At 38.7% G+C, this 22,766-nt stretch overlaps 1 protein-coding gene across 2 annotated transcripts in view; it reads right to left on the reverse strand.

Moving 5' to 3' along the window:
* The window catches only part of samd12 (sterile alpha motif domain containing 12), a 132,482-nt gene that overhangs the window by 43,088 nt on the left and 66,628 nt on the right, over nt 1–22,766 (reverse strand). The window lies entirely within an intron of this gene.

Here is a 22,766-nt window from a genome sequence, read left to right on the forward strand (position 1 = left end):
AAACAAAGAGTCTTAAAGCTAGATTAACTGGTGATTCTGGTTTGGCTATAGGTAGGTGTTCCTCTCTCTGTTAGCCCTGCAACAGACTGGTGAAATGTCCATGGTGTACCCTACCTCTCGCCCCATGGGAGCTGGGACCTCATCCTCATCCTAGGTGCTGGTTATTTGGTTAGAAGTGAAAACATACTCTTTGAACATATAATAAGTGTGTTAGCTAAAGGTTCAAACAGCTGGCGCTTATGAAAGATGAAACAAGTTTCCTTAATGGGAAAAAAAAAGACAGGAGCAATTTCTTTATTTTATTAAATTACATGTCCGCTACACTGATCATTAACTGGTGCAGACTTTTTGACAAGACCTCATTTACAAAAGTCACAGTTTTATACAACTGAGCTGTAAACGCCTGCACTTTTTAGCAAACCTCTTATATTCTAATTAGGTAGCTATGCTGTAAGTTAGCACTTCTGATAAAATCTCACAGTCTTTGGGCAAGGAGAATTAATTTTGTTAATTAATGTTAATGGAAATTTACCAAAAAAGAAAAAACTTTTTGGTGATAAATCGCATCTGTTATCCCCTCAGATCATCTGTAGTCTGTTATAATGTAAGATGTGCTGTGTTAGAAATGTGTTCCAACAATAAGGAGGGATAGTAGAGTAGCTGAGTATATGACAGAAAGATAAATATAATCTGTGATTTCATGCACATATACTGTATGCTTAGTGTGCCAGGTTTGCACACTGACTTTACTTCATCATTTGAGCAGTTCTTATTGGGAAATGAACAGTAAAGCAGTTACACAAGCAAAGGCTGAACTTTCTTTAACCTTTCTCCACTTGATTGCTTAGACCATAGAAAAATAAAATGAGGACCATAGTGGACTACGCGGCCTCAAAGAGCCCTCAGGAGGGTTTAAGAAACTTTTTAAATTAAACATTGTCTGCGGACATTCATTAAAATGAGAGCAATGTCAAAAGAACAAGGTAACTGATGTGACTCAAAGACTGAAAAGGTTGTTTTCAGAGTGTCAGGTTGGCTTCAAAGAGACATACATTTAAAAAACGGTTAGTGAGAAGGTTTAAATGAGACGAAAAAAATATGCTCCTTCCCAAAATGAAGAATACAAAAAGTATTCCACTTAGAACTATGAACCAACTTCTCAGATAAATGGCACCATAGTTTAAAAATACCGAACATCCACATGGAGCCTTTTATTCCTACTTTCTGCGACCCAGGATGCCACCGGGGAAAGTACCTGCAGGTATTTTCCTCAATGCTTCATCTTCTTCACTCTCTGTGGTCTGGTGAACCCCCAAGGTGCGCAAAAGTAGTCGTATGTCAGGCAATTTTCCGACAGACTTTGTGAAGCCACCAGGTATAAATGAACAACATCTTCTAGAACAACATTTAAACTGAGGTTAAACTGAAAACTGAACTTTTTATTGAACTTTTGGTTCTCATAGCAAGAAATAATTTGCTTGTATTGTTTCTTTTAATCCTCATCCAATCTTCAAACATTCAAACATTCTTTATTCTTCAAGTTTGTGCCTGTAGGTCAGCTGCAAGCTCTGCAGAAGTTCTGCAAAGTAAAGGCAAGCAGATGTGTACATCAGCCACCTTCTTCACTTGGGAACGTCAGCATATTCTAATTATGTTAGCCCGCTCTGCCTAGTTGCATGGCCTTGCTTTCCAATAAGTCACTGTTAATCCCATTTTTTGGTACTTATATATATATATATATATATATATATATAAAAATCTGTCTCTAGCTGCGTTCATGCAGCCTGAAAAATAGCAGGGGATCTGCGCTCAATATCTTTGTCCAATAGTATTGTAATTGTGTGGGGCTAAGGTGGCGGGAGCACAGCGCCTTGGTTTGGATATTGCCTGGTTAGATTTCCCTTGAGCCTGATGCAGTGTAAGTAGTCTCTCAAGGTCTCTCTTGCTCACATCTGTCTGTCCCCTCCTCTCTATTTAACTGTCTCTCTGCCTCCGTCTGGCTGTCGCACCCACTGCACCATGGGAGAGAAAAAAAGCATGTCTCACCTCTCTGTCACACATCAAAAGGAACATTTGAAATTTGAGTAAATGAAATGCACTGCTTCTGTGAATATACGGGCCTGAAGAAACAATCCTCAAATAGCGTGATAATTTTTGGGGACTTTATTTTGCATCTGTGACATTTTTCTGAAAGCCATTCCTGTCATCAAGCACTGGCTACTTTCACGGTTAGAGTTGAGCTAGTTTTAAGCAGGTTAAGGTTTAAAGATTTTAAAAGGAGGACTAGCAGAAGGAAGAGAGACAGTAGCATAAAACAAAAAAAGTGTGAAACCACGTGAAGGTAACGAAGCAGGCTTTGGTAATCTGGTTCATGGACAGCTCTGTAACCAGTTTAATCACTCACTTCCCACACCCTGATATTTCCCCTCTTTTTGCCTTTTTGCCACTGGGTTTCTCTTCTTGTCTTGGCCTCTTTACTTTTCTCCCTCTCTGACTCTCTGTTCATTTACACTTGGCAGGAGAGCGAACGGATGGCCCTTAATTCTTCTGCTGCAGCCTGGACGAGCTGGCTGGAGACACGGGGCCATTTTGAGAAACAGGATTAAGGGGGAAAAAGTTCAGAAGTACAAGAGGGGAATAGGACAGCGAGTGACAGCGAGAGGGAGAAAGCCGAGGAAGGGGGATTATGAAAAAGAGATGGAATGCGTGGGAAGTCTGACACGTCATCTCGTGTTCTTTCGCAGAAGGTGAAAAATGTTGTGTAAAGATGGGAGAGTGTGACAGACTGGCTTTAAATCCCTGCGCTGCACTGCCTGTGCTGCAAATATGGAGGTGATGAATAAGCCTGCGTTGTTGGCTGCTAGTCAGAATTAAACTATGCAGTTGGAAACTTTAATTTTGACACAGGCCACATATTTGATAAGCCCAACTTTTGATTGGCTAATGCATCCTAAAAGCTTTAGCAGTATAAAAGGTTGGGTGATGTTTGTAGTTTGAGAAAGACGATGTATATATATGTGTGTGTGATGACCTCTTGTCATAAAATGGTTCACTGCGATGAACTTTGAAGCATCTGTCTGACATTTTCCCAGCGTTCCCATGTGATGGTAAACAAGAATGGATAGCATCCAGGGCTGAACATAATAACAGCAGATGACTGCCATCTTTCTCGGTGGCGTGTGAGAGATGTGCGTTTCTGTTGCTCAATTTGTCAAACGATCGCATTCCCATTCTGGTAAAAATGACTAAAAATAGTTCAGTTCAAGTCATCAATAACGTTAAAAACTCAGTGACAAAAAGCGAAAATGAGGAAATATGATTAAAGCCCGACAGCTTCATTAAAACAATCATTCAAGTCTACATCCATCCATCCAGTTGTGCAGATGAATGTACAGAGAGGAGCATCTGTGTTGTTAAATATGTAAACGTTTGAAATGTAGTTATTAGAAATAACATCATCCGTCAGTTACTGTTTCAGTGTTTGAAATTCAGTCTCGCACTGATATTACAGAGGATTATTTTATTCTTTTTCTGCTCTTCTCCAGAGCTTTTAACAAGGTGGGAGTAAAGCAAGCCGCTTTCCTCCACCTCCCACTCTCTTCTCCTACATTACTTTCCTTCCTTTTGAGACAAATAACCAGATTAATATTTCAGAATAAAGAAAATCTAACAATCTTGATATGAAAACTTATTTTATGTTTAATTATTTTGTGACAATAAATCCGTATAGAACTAGCGATGCTTACAGGATCCGTGGGGCGGGTGGGCAATCTTTATCCAGAGACCTTCATCACCTCTCATATTCCAGTGGACCAGCAAATGTGGGTGCAGCTGGGCAATGATAATATCCCATGTAGCCACAATCATTAGATAAGCAATTGCACTTACACAGCACATTTTAATTTTGAATTACAATAAACCCGCCTGTAAGTCTCACCTTTTAATAACCTGGGAAATTATGAGTGAGAGAATCATAACCAGCTTTTCAGTCCAACACCTTAATTACAGCAGCCTTGCTTTTCCATCATCTGTCAGAGACACTACCAGAGGGCACACACACACGCGCGCGCACACACACACACACACACACACACACACACACAGACGATGCAAAATGTAATTGTGAGGCACTAGATAGGACTCAGCAGATCTGTTTAAAATGTGTAAGAATAGTATCATGTGGTTGAATGCAGGGTCTCTGTTTATCTGATGTAAATATCATTTAATTTACAGCCAACTGTTAGGAACAGGACATTTATAAGTATAAAATTCATGAGCATCACCACTACAGTCTCAAACTAGCACTGCGGCAACAAATTTTGAAGCATGTTACATTTAGAAATGTATGAAACAGAAGATTAGAGCACAGATAATGTGTTTCAAAGACTGGGAAAGAAAACGTGTATTTTGTTCATGTTTTTCATGAAAATATGAGCAAAATAGTTTTTGTGAAAATCTGTGAACAAAAAAAAAATGACAGTGTTATTCTGTAGCAGTTGTTTAAGGAGTTTCCACTTGGTACCAATATTAAGTGCACTGCAGCAGGAACTGTTTAGAGGCATTTTTAAAGCTCACAGGAGGAAGCATATAGATGTCACTTACTTCTTTTACAGCTAAATATCCTTTATGCAAATGTGGAGGTTCTTGCATTAATTTGAGAGAAAACAGGATTAGAGCCAGGCACCACTCCCACACTGACATTCTTGAAGGGCCGCTATCAAATGATAGATTCATTGTTATTATTGTTGTTGCAAATACATGGTTTGCAAAAGAATTTTGGAAATAACATGCAATATGCTTCATTATGGCTGAGGGGTACACAAAACGAGGATTAGCTATGAAATGTAGCCAGTTTTTATTTACTCAGAAAATACAAAACTAAATATAAACTTAGACAAAATGTGAAATTGTTATATCCCCACGGAGAGGAAACCAGGTCAGCAATCTAAGATTAACATTCTTATTCAGAAAAACTGAAAGCCTACTCCTGTGGGTCCACTTCCCCCCCCCACAAAAAAACAGATGCACAGATAAACAATGCACTCAACAAAGCAAACGGTGACTCACTCACACCCACATGTCAGTTACCTTCGCGCAGTTCATGTGACGGGGCGGCATTGTTGCTTCAGAGGAACCTTTTACTCTGCAAGGGTTAGCGAGTGTGGCGTAGGTGTAAAAACAGATGATGCTGCACCAGTGAAGTTTGTGTCAAACACTTAGCAAACAGAGCATCTTGTGTGCCAGTCAATATGAAACTTGCACAGGTCAAACCGATGTCGGGAGATATTTATGGGATCTCAGCCTGTGCTGCTAATTCCCATAAAAGCTGGGTAGAGCATCTCTTCTGGGTACCAGGAAGCAATGTGTGATGTCAAACAGATGGATAAAAGTCACCATGCCCTTCTTTGTGTTTTTTCCTCCCCATGCAAAAAATTCAAAGTTGCAATGCCCTGTAACTTCTGTCACACTGATGATGCTAAGCTTGTTCTGGTTTCCAGAGTAGTCTATTTAATAATGATGATGTCCGCCTTGATGTAGTCAACACAAAAAACCAGAATGCCCCCGAAAGATCACATAGCAGTTATGGCCTGAGAAAAGCTGCATATTTTCTACTGCAAAGTGTGTGTTAGAGTTAAATAGACAGTGCTGAAGTTAAAGGAACTTACATGGGAACTACTTTCAAGTTATAATAGTTAATAATAGGCAAAAAAAAAAGCAAAACCAAGAGTTATTATGAATGTTTTCAGCCTCCAGGGTCAAATCACACTGATGGGGAAAAAAAGGAAAAAACGTGTATTCGCCCTAATATTTCAACTGATGATTTAATGTGTGCATAATGAAAAATAATATATCCCCCATAAATATCTGCTGGGTAGATTTGGTGTCATGCGCCCCAAGTGTGCAGTGTATCATGATATTGCCGTGCCAGGGCAGTAAATGGCTGGCATAGCAGAGCATGGCCTGCCTCATTCTGCGTCTTATGGTTTCTCCGCGCCCATTTTATAGTGGCAGCACTTAAAACAGTGACGTGCCATAATTCTGCACTTTCTGCAGCCAAACGCTATAACACTGTGTAGAAAAGGTGGAGATGGGGTTGAGCAAAGCACAGAGGGGAGGAAAACTGTATAAAGAATGAGGGAACGGGCGCAAAGGGTGTGTATGTGTATGCATGCATACACGTGTGCTGTACATTTGTTTTACATCCAAATGCCTTTGTTATAAGCTCACTGCCCGAGGCGGAACAAATTACTGTAAATGGAACTATTAGTGAAACACGGAGGGTGAAAGGAGGAATTCAAATTAAAGCGTTGCTCGCTAGCCACTTGCTTTCCTTCAATCTGCATAATTACGGTTAGGACACCAAGCACTTGTGTATGCATGTGTGTGTACATTTGTACATTCAACCAGGCATTAGGGGTCACAGAGGTTTCCTTTGATTTGCCAAGGTTACAAACACCAAGCATGTTTCCTTTCATTATCATCACAGGAGCTGTTTTAATTACAAAGGAGGGAAAGCTGATGTGTCTCTGCACATGGAAGCTATTCTTTCATGTTTAGTACCTTCATCGTCCATATGTGCACAGATGCACAATCAATATAGAACAATGATGATATTTAGGTTAGAAATTACACCTGTGCTAAAATTAGGGGGTTGTATCAGCTCAATAAAAAAGAAATCACTACATAAATGCATGAATGTGGATTCAGAGCGCTGTGAAAAAGTATTTGCCCCCTTCCTGATTTCTCATTTTACTGTTATTATTCTTTTTTTTTGTTGGATTTCCTTTATTAAGGGAGAAAAAGCTGTCCAAACCAAGCCCGATGTGAAAAACCATAAATTAACTGTCATTAATCAAAAGTTTTGGAAAGCTGAGTTTAGTTAGTTCATCCCCGAATGCCGCAGAAATGTGGTGAGGTCATTTTAAATAAATTATTAGAATTAAAGTTAAAGTGATGCTGTTTGTTGTTTCAGGAACTCAGTCTGAACTATGATGTCTCGCCACTATGTCACAATGTGTCAGAGTAATGGAACAAACTTGAAGGTCGGTGGTAAAACAGGAAAACGGACACATTTTTTGTATCTGATTTAAATGTTGACTTTCAGCTTTAATTCAAAGGGTTTGACAAAAATATTGAAACTGTTTAGAAATTACAGCCATTATTGTACACACTCCCCTATTTTTAAAGTTTCAAAACTAATTGGATGGTTGACTGACAAGCAGTTTCATGGCTAGTTGAGGCCCGTTTCCTTGTTATTTCATGACAAGCTGGTGTAATAAAACTGCCATCCATATTGATCCTAAGTGTAGAACTTGCATTTTGTAGCTGTTCACTGGAACTGAGAGGTCCAAGAGATGAGGTCATCATTAGAGTGAAAAACTAAATAAACTTATCAGAGAAACAACAAAAAATTTAACATTCTTAAAAAGAAGGAACGCACTGACCAACTCATCAAAGCTGAAAGTTCACGGATGACACCTAAAGTGAACAATGACATAATCATTAACATGGTTAAGAAAAAAAACAACTTCACAACATCTAACGAAGAAGTAAAAAAACCTCCAAAACAGGCAGGTGTATTATTATCATGGTCTAAAATCAGCAGATGTGTAAATACAATTTACAAGGTGCAAACCACTGGTTACACTCGAGAACACGGAGGCCAGATTAGATTTAGCCAGAAAACATCTAAAAGAGGCTGCACAGCTCTGAAATAAAACTCTTTGGACAGATGAAACCAAAGTTAACTTGACTGATGGGAGGAGAAAAGCATACCGCATCATCGGTCAAACATGGAAGAGGCAATGTTATGGCATGGGCATGTATGGCTGCCAGGGTCTAGCGTTTATTGACGACATGACTGATAGAAGGAACAGTTATGCAACTACACAGTTAAAACGCTCAGATTCAGCCAAATGCTGCAAAACTGCAAAAGTAACCCAACAGTTTCTCAAGGTAAAGAAACAGCATATATAGCCAAGACAGTCACCTGATATCAACCCAACAAAGCATGCTTTTCAGTTACAAAAGACAGAACTGAAGGCAGAGAGAAGCTGCTGCAACAAAAGTCTGGCAGTCACAGACTATGAAGAATCTTCATCCAAGTATTATGGCCAATCCTTATTTTTAAAACGATGTTAGTTTGTCCAGTTAACTTTGAGACTCTCAAAATGCACGATTATGTATAGTAATGGGTATAATTCTTAAACCACTGATGCAATACTTTTTGTACAGGGTCAATTTTTTATTGTATAAAAGATGCAATATCCTCTTCTCCCTCGCTTCTCTTTCACCTCAAATAGGTGGGGCTGATGGCTGGCCCCTCCATGAGTCTGGTTCAGCCAGAGGTCTCATCCAGTTAAAAAGGGAGTTTTTCGTCTTCGAGTTACCTAGGGGATCGTCTCATCTCCAAGTCTTCTATCTATGTTTTATGCTTTACCTTATAATACTTGCCTTGAGATGACTATCATTGCCATTTCATGGTATATGAAAAACTGAATATAAACTTTTGAACCTGTAAATGTATCACAGTTCTGCAGTGAAGCTACCATTTATCATCTGATTATTTAGTTTAAGTCTGACAAACTTCAGCCATGTATTTTCATCTTCGGAGAGTGATATAGATCTCCGAAGATCTATGTGGTTTACTGCAGAATGAGATGCTAAGGTAAAGGCAATTTCCACATGTGAGTTTACGGTATACACCTAGCATGGTGTCACAGCTCGAGTTGTGCTGCTGCTTAGCATTAGCGTGCTTGTCAGCAAGAAACAAAAAGGACAGGTACAGCACTCGCAGAGTAAACTTATTATTTACTGCTTCCTGATGCACAGGAATGCAGCCGCAGGTATGAGATGACTGAAACAATAAATCAAGGTGCCAGCCAGCAGTGGGAAATACTAGGTGTCCCTCATTAACTGAAGCAGTAGCAGCGGCTGGCAGACTGGCTGCACTGGGGCCAGGCCATCCTCGGGTCAGTCTGGACGATAATCAAAAACTATGATTGTATCAGCAATGCCCCTGAAGCACAGTGACTGGCAGGAGGCAAAGGAACACCGACCAGTATCAGGCACAAAAATGCAGAAGATTCACTGACAGAAACACTGAGGAAGACAAAAAATACATAAATAGAGAGAAAAAAGGGACTAAAGTAAAGAGAAAACAGCTTTAAGAAATCACAGATCTCCAGTGGGGCAGACAATAAAAGATGTGAGACGCTGATGTGTACACAGAAAGTGTGAAGAGAAAAGAGTGAGAGAAGGAATGAGCGACAAGGAGTTTGGCATTCATAGCTGGTGTATGAAAGAGCGATGGGGGTGAAAGGTTGGGGGGTGGAGGAAGATCAATCATGTGGAATAGCAAAAAGACCTTTCAACAAACTGGCTTTAATCTTCTGACAATGAAACAAACTGGTCTTGATTTGAAACGTCTTCCTGGGGCGCGAGGGCCCCCGCTTCTAATAGCTCCCCTCTGTGAACAAGCTAAATCTTCAGCGGAGGGCAAGTTCAGCCCAGAACTTGTCTCCTGCTGCACGTACATAACACAGCAGAGGCACGGGAAAGCAAGAAGAAAACCCTACCTGTTCCAAAGAGAGCTTAGTGGGAACATGACCATTTATAATCAGGGCACTTAATGCTCATATTACTCATGTAGCACCTAAAACACCAAAGTGAAATCAACATAGAGAAAAAAAGATTACATAATGAGAGAGTTCTAAAAAAGCCTCATTTATATTTCATCCCTTAGGCAACCTTTCCTCTAAATATTTATTAAGTAATTAAAATAAAAGTTAAAAGCATCTGAAGCTTTAAGTCCTCTGGTGGTGTTGTGGATAAAAAGCTCACTTACAATTAGTTCTTTTGAAAATTCTAAGCTTAAACCAATGCCATCTAAAACATATCTGAGGAGTAAAGTACTCTGAAAAAGGGAGCCAGCTATCATGGGATCAATTAATGCTTTGCTTTAATGCTAATGGTGCCAGTGGCCACCTTCTACCGATATATAATATACATATATACCCAGCATTGTGGCTGGGTTGTAGGGGAACAATTACTTATTACACTCAATGACTCCAAATAAATTTATAACTTTTCTATAATGTGGGTTTTTTTTGTGATATTCTGTCTTTCACCATTAAAGTGAAATTACCATAAAAATTGAGACTGCCATCCAGTTTTTAGATCCCTTCCCAGACGCCTTAACGCCCACTCACATCCTGGACCTGTTGACCAGGAAATCACATGATAGGGTGGGGCTAGGTTTCACAATGAGTTCACCTGAAACCATGGCTACAACCATTTTCACACCTTGGCTCGTCTGATTAGGTAGAGGATCAATAGGGGGTCCATGTCCCTCTTGGGGGACACTCTTATAGGGCTTAAATCTGGGACTGTCCACCATTTGACCTTAGAACTGAAGAAGATTCTCAGATGAGAGGTGAAAGGATTCAAGCAACTTAAAGAAGTCCAGACACTTTTCTTTCCAAGCTCCTTAGACTACAATGAGCTGGGTAACTGAGAACCTTCACACTTCCTTTATAAGTAAGCAAACTTCTAAATTCAGCGAGGGAAATAATTATTATCTCCACTGTACATAAATAAAGTTATCAATAGTTTAGGAGTTTTTTTCTGTTATAAACCTTAATATTGGATAAATTAAGATGTTTAATTGATGATATGCCCAGATGAAATGCTAAAGGACCCAGCAGGCAACTTTCATGCAAATAAATACAGTGTCACTTAAAAACACTTTTTGCCACTTAAAAAAAATACATGCACAAACTAACATTAGCATCCCCGTGATGAAATAAAGTTTATATTTTATACAGTGAAACACTCACTGTATGAACAAAATCAGATGATATCCCTTTTAGTTGTTTTGTACTTAGTGTTGCTCGTCTGTACCATTTGCTGCAGACCTTATGGGTCTTTAAGGGTCCAAGCAGCAAAGTTATTGTAATGATTATTTTCTTTCCTCTTCTTCTCCTCCCTTATGTTCTCTTTTATGTCCTTACAGTGTTTGTGAGCAGGAAACTTCATCACATCGTCCCAAATTGGAATGTGTGATATCTAACACCCAAACTTCTCTTTGGTTAGAATAGAAACACTTTGGCTGTCTTATAGTTTAAAATCAAACTGTGAAAGACACCCCCAAAAATGAACATATGACATCATCGCCTCAGTTTATGAAAAGGTGTGCAGACAGCCATGCCTCCCTGATAGCGTGGTTAGTAAACCACCTTCTCTGGGGATACAAATGATGCAAAGACCCAGGGTTTAAACCTTCAGGCAGCCAAATCCTTCTCACTAATAATACAGCAGTTTATGCATGTGGTTTACTTTCAAGCGTGCACTAAGATCATCAAATGCTAATAGTTCCAATTCCTGCATTCTGTTGGGACGCTGCTGATTGTTGCCTGTAGCAATTGCTTTCATCATGACCCAAAGTGCAGAAAATGTGCAGTGCACAGGATGGTGCATGTGCTGATGTGCTCCGCATTTGGAAGTACAGTTTTCTAGACCTTCCATCAACAGGTAAAATGAAAAATATATATTTTTAAGTTTCAAAGTTTCCACTGAAACGAGTACACAATTACTTTTAATTACTCTGCTCAGAACAAAAAAAAAATGACAAGAGGGAAATAGATAGGCTGACATTTTGGCACGCAATCAAGCATGAAAAGACTAATGGCACCAATTACAAGTGACGTAGGGTGGGCTGATCACTGTGTCTTACTAAAGCGTTTGATTTAAACTTTTTGTGTGTGTGTTTTAAAGTGGATTACTGTCACTTTTGAGGGAAGAGTGGAAAAAGAAGAAGATCAAGTGAAGCACTCTATGGGTACAACAGCAGTATGCATAAAAATTATTCCTACAGAAACATATCAGATCACATGCATGCATGCTACGAGGCATTTGTACTGTACATTATGCATACTTTCAAAGAAATTGGTACACCACAATGCACATTTTCTGAGTGCATTTATATTTCAAAGCATGCAAAAAAAAGAAAAAAAAAGACCAAAGTCAAGTCGGGCATATTATAAAAGTTTGCTTATTCTTCCACGTGTCCTCCCGTTTTAGTGGTAATAGTTTGATAAATGATTGTCTTCTTTTCAGATAATGTCCAATTGCAAACAACACCTTTTTAAAATACTTTTTGTCACTTTTGTAGTAACAACAATTTCAACCCAAAGTCATTAACAGCTTGCCATCAATCATATCTGCCCCCAGAGTGAGAGATGTTACAATAATAATGGATGATCAGTTGTGATGCTGTACTCTTGCTAAGTACGCCGTCATAAATCCTTGATACACTAACCACGATCCTGTACTGGTGTAATATACATCATTTCCTTTTATGTACCTGCTCGTTGCACCCCATTTCCCTCCAAATGTCCTTGGTATCCCGCTTCCTTTTCACTTGACACCATTCTCTCGATCTCCTTTATGCCTGATGATTTTTCTTTGCATGTCTTTCAGTCTCAGTCCTGGCTTTGCTGTCTATAGACGTTTTCATAAATGCACCGCAGCTCTGAACTGTTCTAGACATAACCTGATGAAAATACATGTGGGAATGCAAACGTCAAACACAGCTGGAGCAGACATTAACTCTTTAAGGTCCCAGTCACACACTGACACACTAGAGACCAGTCAGCAACCATCTGGCAATCACAGTTTCTGAGGGAAAAATGTTCATTCCATGACCTGTTGGCGAGCAGTTTCTGGAAGTTACTGAATCAATAACCTCCTTGATTGACAGAGAATACAAATTTTTTCATAGTGACCAGGTGGATGCTGACAGACCGCTAGGCTTTTGTGATTGAGGTCTAACCTGCCAGTTCCCCAGTAAGGCTGTGGGCTGTTTACAGTAGCTGTGCCCTAATGAGAATATCACAGGTAATAGTGCATTGAATTCACAGCAGAGGAGGGGGTGTCATGTGTTTCCCGCCACCTGCATGGTGTACTCAGATACTCAGATGTCAAGCTCAGTATTTCCAGAAATAAGTGCATGTCAGAAGTGAACTTTCTGCTGCTGTGTACAAAGAAAAACAAAGGACAACCTCAAACAATGTCACCTTCTGATTCTCCCATCATCTTCCAGAGTTTGCATGTTAAAATATTTCATGCATGCTTGATGCTCAAATACATGGACAGCAATGAGACGCAAGGCAGCAAGCTTTCCAACGATTGCAGCAAATACAACATGAGAACCTCCAACTTTAAAATATTTTAAATGAACATATAAAGCTCTAGATGGTCAGACCCCTGCTTATAGAGCAACTGAGACCTTATCATTGCAACTGACTTCTTAGCTTTACCCATAACTTTTCCTTCATTAGTTAGGCTGTTGTTTGCTTCGCTTTGCATGAATTGAAGTGTTGTATGTTAGTATGCATGTCTGACTATATTATTGTACGATTGTGAGTCTGCATGCTAGAACGTGTACACTCAGCTTTTATTTTCAAACTGTGAAGCATTTTGCAAGTCTCTGTGTTTTGAAAAGTGCTATGCAAATAAAGTTCATATGTTCATACAAATCTCCATATTAGAAACATTTTCAGTATTCCCAATATTTCAGCAGTAACTTGAAAAAGTTACTCTACTACCAGTACAAAGTGCTTAAACCAGAGCACAGGTAAATGGAATTCACCTAAATAGCCCTTTCCTACCAAGCTGCTGCTAATGGACCCATTAACCCAAACAGCCATTTATGCTACATAATTTTAATTCAAGCATTGTTCTAATGCATTATGCGCCATCCTCTAAGTAGGCTGGAGACTTTCAAACACTGCAGATTCATCTTATTAATAAATTATCACAATTAAAGTACCATGGCACAGAAATACATTAACACATTGTGGTGTCTGTTCTTATAATGCATTAACCAATGGGCTTAACGCCACACTACCTCAAAGCTGCATAATGGTTGCCTTGACAAACAGTGGGCAAAACAGCTTCTTGAGTGGCATTTTCCTCTCTTCTCCATTACACATACGCACAGTAAGTCTGGAGCCAGTACATGGGCATGTTTATGGGTAATGGCTAGTCTCAGAGTAAAGTACGTGTCCTATAGCTATTGATCCAGGTTACTAAGATCATGAGCAAATGCTGGGAAGCTGAAGGCGTGTGCTCAGGAGTCTGGTCTGTCCACGCTGTCTGGGCTCCTGGATGTCCGGAGGTGGTCAGGGAGGCTGGAGGCAGCTGCAGACTAAGTGGAACCAGCCAATGCTGCCAGGCGACCAGTACAATGACTTCCTAATGGCTTCTCATTTTGCTTTAAACTAATGACTGCGGCTGTGCGCATTGAAACCTTACCCGCTACTTCTGGTTTAAAAAGGCATATAAAAGCAAACTATTGAGTGCTTGGGATTCATCATCTGCGGAGGTCATTTTTATATAGAGTGCAGGTTGTGATTTCCAACCATCGTACAGTTTACAGAGTACTTCTGCAAGATGCACCAACTTCATTAAGTTTGCGTAACTGCTGGCATCCAGACTCTGACAACATTCGGCCTTTGTGGTGCAAGGCCACATCTATACAAATGATATAATGATGGATTAACTCTCTGTAAATTTTCCCTTACAGCAGTCACGTTACGGGGCAAAAACTACCATAATGCTTTCAAGCCTTACTGGACGTTCGGCAGCCCAGGACTCTCTGGAGACTCTGTGCAAATCATATCATATGATGTCAGTGGACCTGTCAAAGCAATCTGTTTCCCTCTGCCATGGGTCAGATGGGAGGACACTGAAACACAGACAAGTGCACACACCACATCTGACAAGTGCTGATGCTGTTCCTCAGGCTTTTCCACCTTTTCCACCCTTTCCCTACGTCTTCCTTTGGTTCTGGGTACATCTTTCTTTATTATCTCTCTTTATTTCTTTTCATTTTCTCTTGGTTTCATCTGTTTCCTCACATAATTTGGAATTCCAGCAGTGCCCTCTTTCCTTCAGCTTCATTAAGAGATCTGCACATGTTGTTCATACTCGGCTGCATCCTGCTCTGGTGTCCTTGTGAGCCAGAGTTGGAGGTAAGAGCGGGCTTGGTGCATTTATGCATCTCTTGCTTCTCCGAGGGTAAAACTAGATGAAATGTGCCTTGCCTAACCTTGATTCTGCTCAGCTATCTGTGCTTTTTTCCTCACCCCCCCAAAAAAGAAGAAAAAAAAGAAAAAAGAAAATGGCCGACTAGCAGTCCAGTTTGAAGCGCTTCGAGGGAGGTGAAAAGGGAAAGTATGTAATTGGGGCCCTGAAAAGGAAGATTTCACTGCATGCCAAAGAGAATTATAGCTTGAGGTTATAAAAAATACTTTGAGGAAAATAGGCTGCACTGGTTCTCATTTTTCTTCTTTCTTCTTCTTTTCTTTTTCCTATCAAAATACAACTGAGCACTACTTGCTATGAGATCTCTGCTATACCTTGATTACACAACAGTTTACTCTCTGAGGTGTATTGCTATACAGTGGATGTCTGCCGCTGGGCTTTGTATCCCTGAGACCAATGGCATTAATGGCCAAGGTTAGGTTGCTCTCTGAATGGTGAAACCATTTGCTTCTAACTGACATTTCCCTTGTATGAGCTCAAAATGGCTTTTAATGTGGAGTCACCCAAGGCATCAAATTAATATTCAGAGAAGAGTAAAAATGAGTCTGCGAGACTTTATTAAGAGCGATATTGCCATACGCTCCATATATCTATATGAAAAAGGAAAAAACATGGCTCACTTTGTCAGACATAGGTATTCACTTTGCCTGCACTTTAATCACATCTTTCAGGCACCGCACCATAGATGGAGTCTCTGAGGGAGGAATCTGGGTGACAGGAAATTAAGGAAAAGAATTAATTTGACCTTCGCTTGTGGCAGGGAAAAGAGAGGGAGAAAAGGCAAGCAAGCAAGAGAGAAAGCAAGACAGATAGAAAGAAAGCAAGAAGAAAGAAAGAAATGGCATCAAGGGAGGTTTAAGGAGGGAGCGCCTCCACAGAGGGCAGAAGCCTGAGGAGAGAACTTGTATAATGAGAGCTCTCAGCTCTCCACACACTCTTGCAAGACATCTGATTTACTAAAAAGCCCAAAGGAAGGACAGTAGTCACCCTGAGCTCCTTAACTCTTCAGAGTGAGTGGTTTCAATAAAGGCTTTGGAGCGAGGATATTTTGTTCACTTATGATGGCCAACGGGACACACAGAAAACCTATGCTGCTGGCCATCCTTCACCAAAAGCCCTGGATGTGTTGAATTTGGTAGATCAACGTCGAAGAATAAATACGTTTTTTTCAGTTTTTAATTAAAAATGTCTAGATTTTTACACAGTTTCACCTAAGAAAATGTGCAAAACATCTAAAGTTAAATGTAGCAGATGCAAATTCAAGCATCATAAAAAGATGGACACTGTGACTTAAAGAGTTAAAAGCATAAATGTCAGTTACTGTTTTTCGATGAAAATCTTGTTCTTGGCCCATGGACTTGGAAGAAAAGTTAAAAACTTTTCAAGCTATTTTTATTTAGTTCTATTCGAACATAACTGGCAACAAAAATATGTCCAAACGTTTATAACTACAGTTTTAGAGTTGTTCGTAACTGCATGGTGATGATACAAAGCCTAGACTTTATGTATTAAATATTGAGGTCAGCCCATGTACAAGTAATTCCTGACTTCATTCTACTTGACAGTTTTTGCTGCTCTAATATGATGATATAGATGATATATAGGGAATACCTTTAATACAGCGGTCCCCAACCCCCGGTAGGCCTAGCGGTCTGCGAGTCGTTTGGTACGGGGCCGCGAGAGTTGAGGCTCGGGTGTGAAATTTATGGTTTTTGGGGTTTTTATCGTTTGTTATCGTTAACTCGGTTTTCCTCTGTCTTTTCCCGTGTGTTATGAATAAATCTTTTTTTGGGGTACTGGTTTAATGTGGTCATCTTAGGCAGATGTCTTGCAAGCGTGTGTGGAGTTCTTTCCTCTGTACTTAAGCAGAAATTTTATATATTTGTACTTTTCTTGAGTATTTATTTTTCGGACAACTTTTTACTTTTACTCCCTACATTTTTTAACAAGTATCTGTACTTTCTACTCCTTACATTTTCAAAACGGACTCGTTACTTTTGGTTCATTTAACGGGTCAAGAGGAGGAAGGGTGAAGGGAGTGACTGCTAATTTAAAATTAAATGTTTCTATCAGCTCAACAATCAGCAAACACACATGCTGTTGCCAGCTAAAGGTTAAGCTGCTGTGAGAAAAAAGAAAGAGAGCTAACTTCATTCTGAGATGAAGAAAGAGTAAAGCCAGTATAACCAGAGTAGTGTCAGTGTTGGGGGAATAAATCATCATTTTTGTGTTCTCGTGTACTAATATTTTATTATATTAATACAGCTAAATCTTCAGCTACCTTTGTACGAAAACAGTTAGTAGAATTGTCCTTCAAGGACTTCCTTTTTACTTTGAGTACATTTCTGAGTTTGTACTTTTTCACTTTTACTTGAGTAAAAAAGTTGCTTCAGTACTTTAGGTTTTTTTTCAAACTCAGGCATCTGTACTTCTACTTTAGTAAAGAAAGTCTGTACTTTTTACCACCTCTGATCTTAGACTCACAGCACAGGTATTGAGCACAGCAGCCACAACCACCTGCCGAAATCATTGTAAAGGAGGGCAAGAGGACAATGGGAGCTATAAAGGACAGTATAAGGTAAAGAAGGATTATTTTGAACTGTGACTCACATAGAGTCAAGAGAAAACGAATGGACCTGGAAATTAACAGACAGGTTCAGGAGTACAGCTTGGAAGCAAAAAATCTAAAAGATGTCTTAATGTTGTACATGATCACAGTGTCTTGCCACTCTTGAGCCAACCTCACAGTGTTCCCACTTTGTGCTTGTAAGCATTAATGTTATTGATTTGACTGCTTGTTATTCCACAATCACTGGACTGTAAAATGATGCAGTAATTTACTAGAGGGGGAATATGTGAAATTTGTTTTATTTATGGTTAGTAAAGTGTCTCTAGTTACTCGGAATCTTCATTTCGGCACAGTGTGCATGTCGAACAAGTTAAAAAAACATGGAGAAAAAGCCGGAGAGGGGTATCCTGTTACTGAAGAGATTTCCTCTATAAACCCATGAAGCAGGGGGAGATCATTCATTAAGGGGCCTGAAGCAAAGGAAACATAGGTCTACTAAATCACAACAGAAAAACTTTTTTCATTTACTGCCCTCGGGCCATAGTACTTTACAAAAGCTGTCAGACTGGGAAAGGAATAAGAAATTCAGGCCATAGTTTCAGAGATTTAAGCAAAGAAAAGAGACAGTAGCTCTTGTTATCTGGAAGGAATCACAAACAGCACTAACATTAAGGGATGTCTAAGATTTATTTGTTTACTTACTTCTGAATGTTTGCGTGCATATATTATGTCACTGATAAAGTATGGAGCTGAAACTACATTTAACATCTTTTTAAAAAGTGTTCAATACTGTTGATTCAAGCAAACACACGTGTCAACAACTGAAGAACAAATGTCACGAATCCAGTGGACAATAACAGGCACAAGTGCACAAAGTGAAAGAAAGTGAAACTGTCAAGCAGCTATGTCTAATTTCTTCAAAGTTGTCCTCATCTTCTCTTTTAAATGAGTCTCTGTTACAGTAAATGAAGCATAAGCAGTGAGCCTGTGTCTACATTCACAGATTAGCACTATGTACTCAGAAAACCACTTTCATAGAGCTCTGTCAGCTGTGTAATTCAAGTTTCTTTTAAGAGTGATGATTTCACAAGCCAGTAATAGCATATTTACTGGCATAGGGCTGTTATTGAAAACTCTGAAATGGTTATAAGCATGAAATTGAATACAGAAGAAGAGTAAAATGAGATTTTTTTTAAGAGGAGAAACACGATGGCTTAACAGCTTCCAATCTTTGTATTTGGAGTTAATTCGTGGAGATTCAGTGCACTCACTAGAGGGTTTTACACATAACTATCTGAATGGCTAAATGGCATTATAAAGAAAACAACCTAATTAATCATAACAATCTCATTCCCTCTTCCATTGTCTCAGAGTTTGACTTTTTAAGGTGTCAGAAGAGTTAATGTGAAGCCATAACTCACTTTAATTTGCTAGAGAAGGGCAGATATTTTTGTTTTTCATCCAGTCCTCCTCACTCTGCCTCAGACATGGAACGATCTTTTGTTTCTCTCTTAATGCCCAAAGTATGTTAGGGGAAAATATCAAGGATTTATACCTTAGATGAAGACATTTACGTTAACATGAATAGATGGGAGTCGTTCGGCTAATTGAATCTGTACCTGTCACAGTTCTGCTGAACATTTACCATCGTTCCAGAGCTTTTTTCTGCTTTTGTGTAGATCCAACACTAACATTTAATAAACCCTCAAATAAAATGTGACACATAAAAGGAAAAGCAACCTCTGTTAACACAAAAACATATCTGCCCTCTTAGTTGGTAAATCTGGTGCACTGATAAGTGCTTGCAGCTGGACTAGAAACACCCAACTCTGATTACAAACAGTCCTGCAAAGTCAAATCATTTATTCAGTAGATCTTTCTCAGAAGAACAAAGCTGGCTACAAAGTCTCACCAGAAGGACACAATGCAAGAAATGCAACAGAAATGCATCAAACATGGTAGAGCCAATGTTATGCAATGGGATTGTGTCCCTGCTAGTGTTTATTGATAAGACTACAATTCATCCCACTGCTTTCATGAGCAAAGTTACTTTTGAGCTGCTGAAAATGGGGAACAACAGTGCATCTCTCAGAAGTGGCTGGACTTCCACAAATCCTCCAACAATGTTGCAATAAGTTCTACAGAAAACATCCAAGATATTGCACCTCAAAGTTAGTCTCAAAGTTATGCCTTTTAAAAATGCATCCATGGAAATAGTTGGTAAACCACAAGAAGATGAATGGCATCAAGTCATCACACCTTTTTGGCAAAATGGTGTTAAAACTGATAACTTGAATATTGAACTCTGTGATAGACAGATAGCGTAAACTGGGCACAACTAAACAGAAAGAACACAATTGAGGCCAGATCAATTTATAATTACAATTCAGAGTAAATTAATTTATGCTCTCTAGTTCTCAAGTAGTAATATTTTATTTTTGTGAAAAAGTGAAAGATGAACGTTACCATATTATTTTTTAACTTAAGCAGATCTAGATTAAACGTGATTTCCATTCATGTATTACAAAAACCCACAGTTACTATAATATCAGATCAATTTGAACCAACCACACCAATTAGCTCGACCCATCTAGTTACCCGTGTACATCCTCTTTTTAAAAATGTTGTTAAAGTACATGTTTTTAGGCTCTAAACATAATTTGCTATTAAGTACACAGCACTGACAAAGCAAGTCATATTACTTTCTTAAAGGTGGCAGTATTAACACATATTTATTTCATTTATAATTTAGTGTGAATTGTTATTTACAGCTTATTTAATTTAAGATTAAATTGAGATTACATAACCAAAAAGGGACAAAAACCATATGTAGGCTTATATAATATTTTGTTAATTGTCAGAAATTATAAATCTGGTCGTGGAAGCACATTTATTCAAACATTGGAAGTTATACATTAAATGTGTGTGACAATAGTGACAGCATTAAATATATCATGAAATTAATTTCAGTGAATATTTGCAGGAAAAATATAACCAGAAATATAAGAAATATAAATATAAAACTTCAGAATTACTATTAAATGCATTCAGCATGACTGCATTTCTGGGTGTCTTGTTCTTACTATCCTGGTGTATCTGGCATCATTTATTTGGCTTCTGAGGGGGGCATCTCATAAAAATGTGAGACAATCAGTGAAAATTTCCCCCCAAGTTACTAACTTGTGTATATTTTATACTAAGGAAAGATTTCATTCCCACATATTACCATTATCAGGGTTTATGTAAACCTACAATAAAAATGTTCTATATACTTTTTTTTCTTATGTTTAGGGGAGCAGCTGTTTCACAAGCATCACAAAAGCACTGCCAGATCTATCACGACAAAGATAGTGTGTGGGAACAATGAAGCCAACACTACTTTCTCTGGTTTTCATGCCAGCCCCACTGAGGCTCACTGTGGCCAAACAAAAACACGTGAAGCCATTTCAAAATGTTTCTACTGGCCACGGATGCCGGTGACATCGATAACTGGGTGGGAACTCCAAAATAATATAACTGTTTTTTTTAAGATGAGGCTAAAAGTCATTTGTTAGAATTTTCTAATTAACAAAGGTGTTCATTTAATAATTTGAAATTCCCCTGCCACAACATTTGCTCAGGTTTCCCAGTACACAGTTTGTCAGGCAAGTGCTGCTACAATAAAAAAACAAAAAAACAGTAGAGTACACCCCAATAAAGGCTAGTCAAAGGTTAGAACCTGCAGTCAGCAAATCATAAGAAGTCACTTGGATGCTTGACCAAACATTTTTAACCATATGCAGATGAACAGTGTGGGATAGTGCTCAAAAATCCAGGTATGGCTGTCTTTAATTTTTATATGATGAATTGACTTAATATGTCTTTCTATTTATGGTTTCCCAGCCATTTGAACTGGTTGGAATGGATCTTACTGGAAAGCTAACAAAAACCAAAACTGGACATCAGTATGTTTGCGTGTTCATTGAATACATCACAAAATGACCACAGGTGTATCTGCTGAAGTCCCAATCAGCCATAGAAGTGAGAAACTGCCTGATTAAATTTAAATTAAACCTCAATCAGGATTTTTTACTTAAGTATTTTTATTCATCTTTTTATGCCTAAAGATGAATACAAACACTTGAGAAAAAAAAATCCTGATTGAGGTTGTCATAATTCATGCATGAAAGGGTTCAGGGTCCAGCTCGAGTCTTGACTTGATCCCGATACAGATTCTGTGAAGGTAGCTGAAGATTTGGGTGATAATAAAAAAGTATATCGAACTTAAAGGTCTTTGAGCTAAAACATGAATCCTCAAATTACTGGGTGAAGGTGACCAGTAGTTATAGGAAGGGCTTAATCATTGTAATGCTATTTTTTCTATTGATTATTGACGACATAAATATTTTTTATTATAATTTGAAAGATGGCTATGTCATCTCCTGTCCAAACAAAGTTTTTGATTTAATGAATAGAATTTTTGAATAGAACTGTATTTTGTTTTTCAGGTTACAGTTCAAACAGAACCATTATCCTGGTATTGATAACTCTGTGTGTGACATTTGTATGACTGGTATATGTTTTATCTCTTACTGTACTGCATTTCTATTTGCACTATGCTCGCAATTTTATTTTTGTAAAGAGACTAAAACCAGTGTGTTTTATATGTTATTGCAGCTCAGCAAAAAGGTGTATGAAATGTTGAATATATATTAGGAAAAAAAAAATCAGCGTTTGCCCCGTCATCTGCAAACAAACGGCTGGATAGTGTAGTGGTAAGACTAGACACCTTTGGAGAGGGATTCGCAAGTTTGATTCCCACCCATTATCCAGTAAGGGTCCTGACTAGACCCCCCATGCTAAAGGCCAAGCCCTGGAATGGCGCGGCTACGTCAGCGGTTCAGACACAAAACTACTGCGTGTTGTACTCTGTATGACTGTGTATGTGACAAATAAATTGTTTGTTTAACATATGACAGTCAAATATTTACAGTAAATTCAGCTCCATGACTAAATGTTTTATTGGTTTTCTTTTCAGTAATACATCAATGCACGCCATTTAAAAAATATAGCAACTAAAATAATTTTGTGTATTTTGCTTTTGAATTTG

Source organism: Oreochromis aureus, linkage group 22 (genome assembly GCF_013358895.1).
Source record: "Oreochromis aureus strain Israel breed Guangdong linkage group 22, ZZ_aureus, whole genome shotgun sequence".
Classification (NCBI taxonomy): domain Eukaryota; kingdom Metazoa; phylum Chordata; class Actinopteri; order Cichliformes; family Cichlidae; genus Oreochromis; species Oreochromis aureus.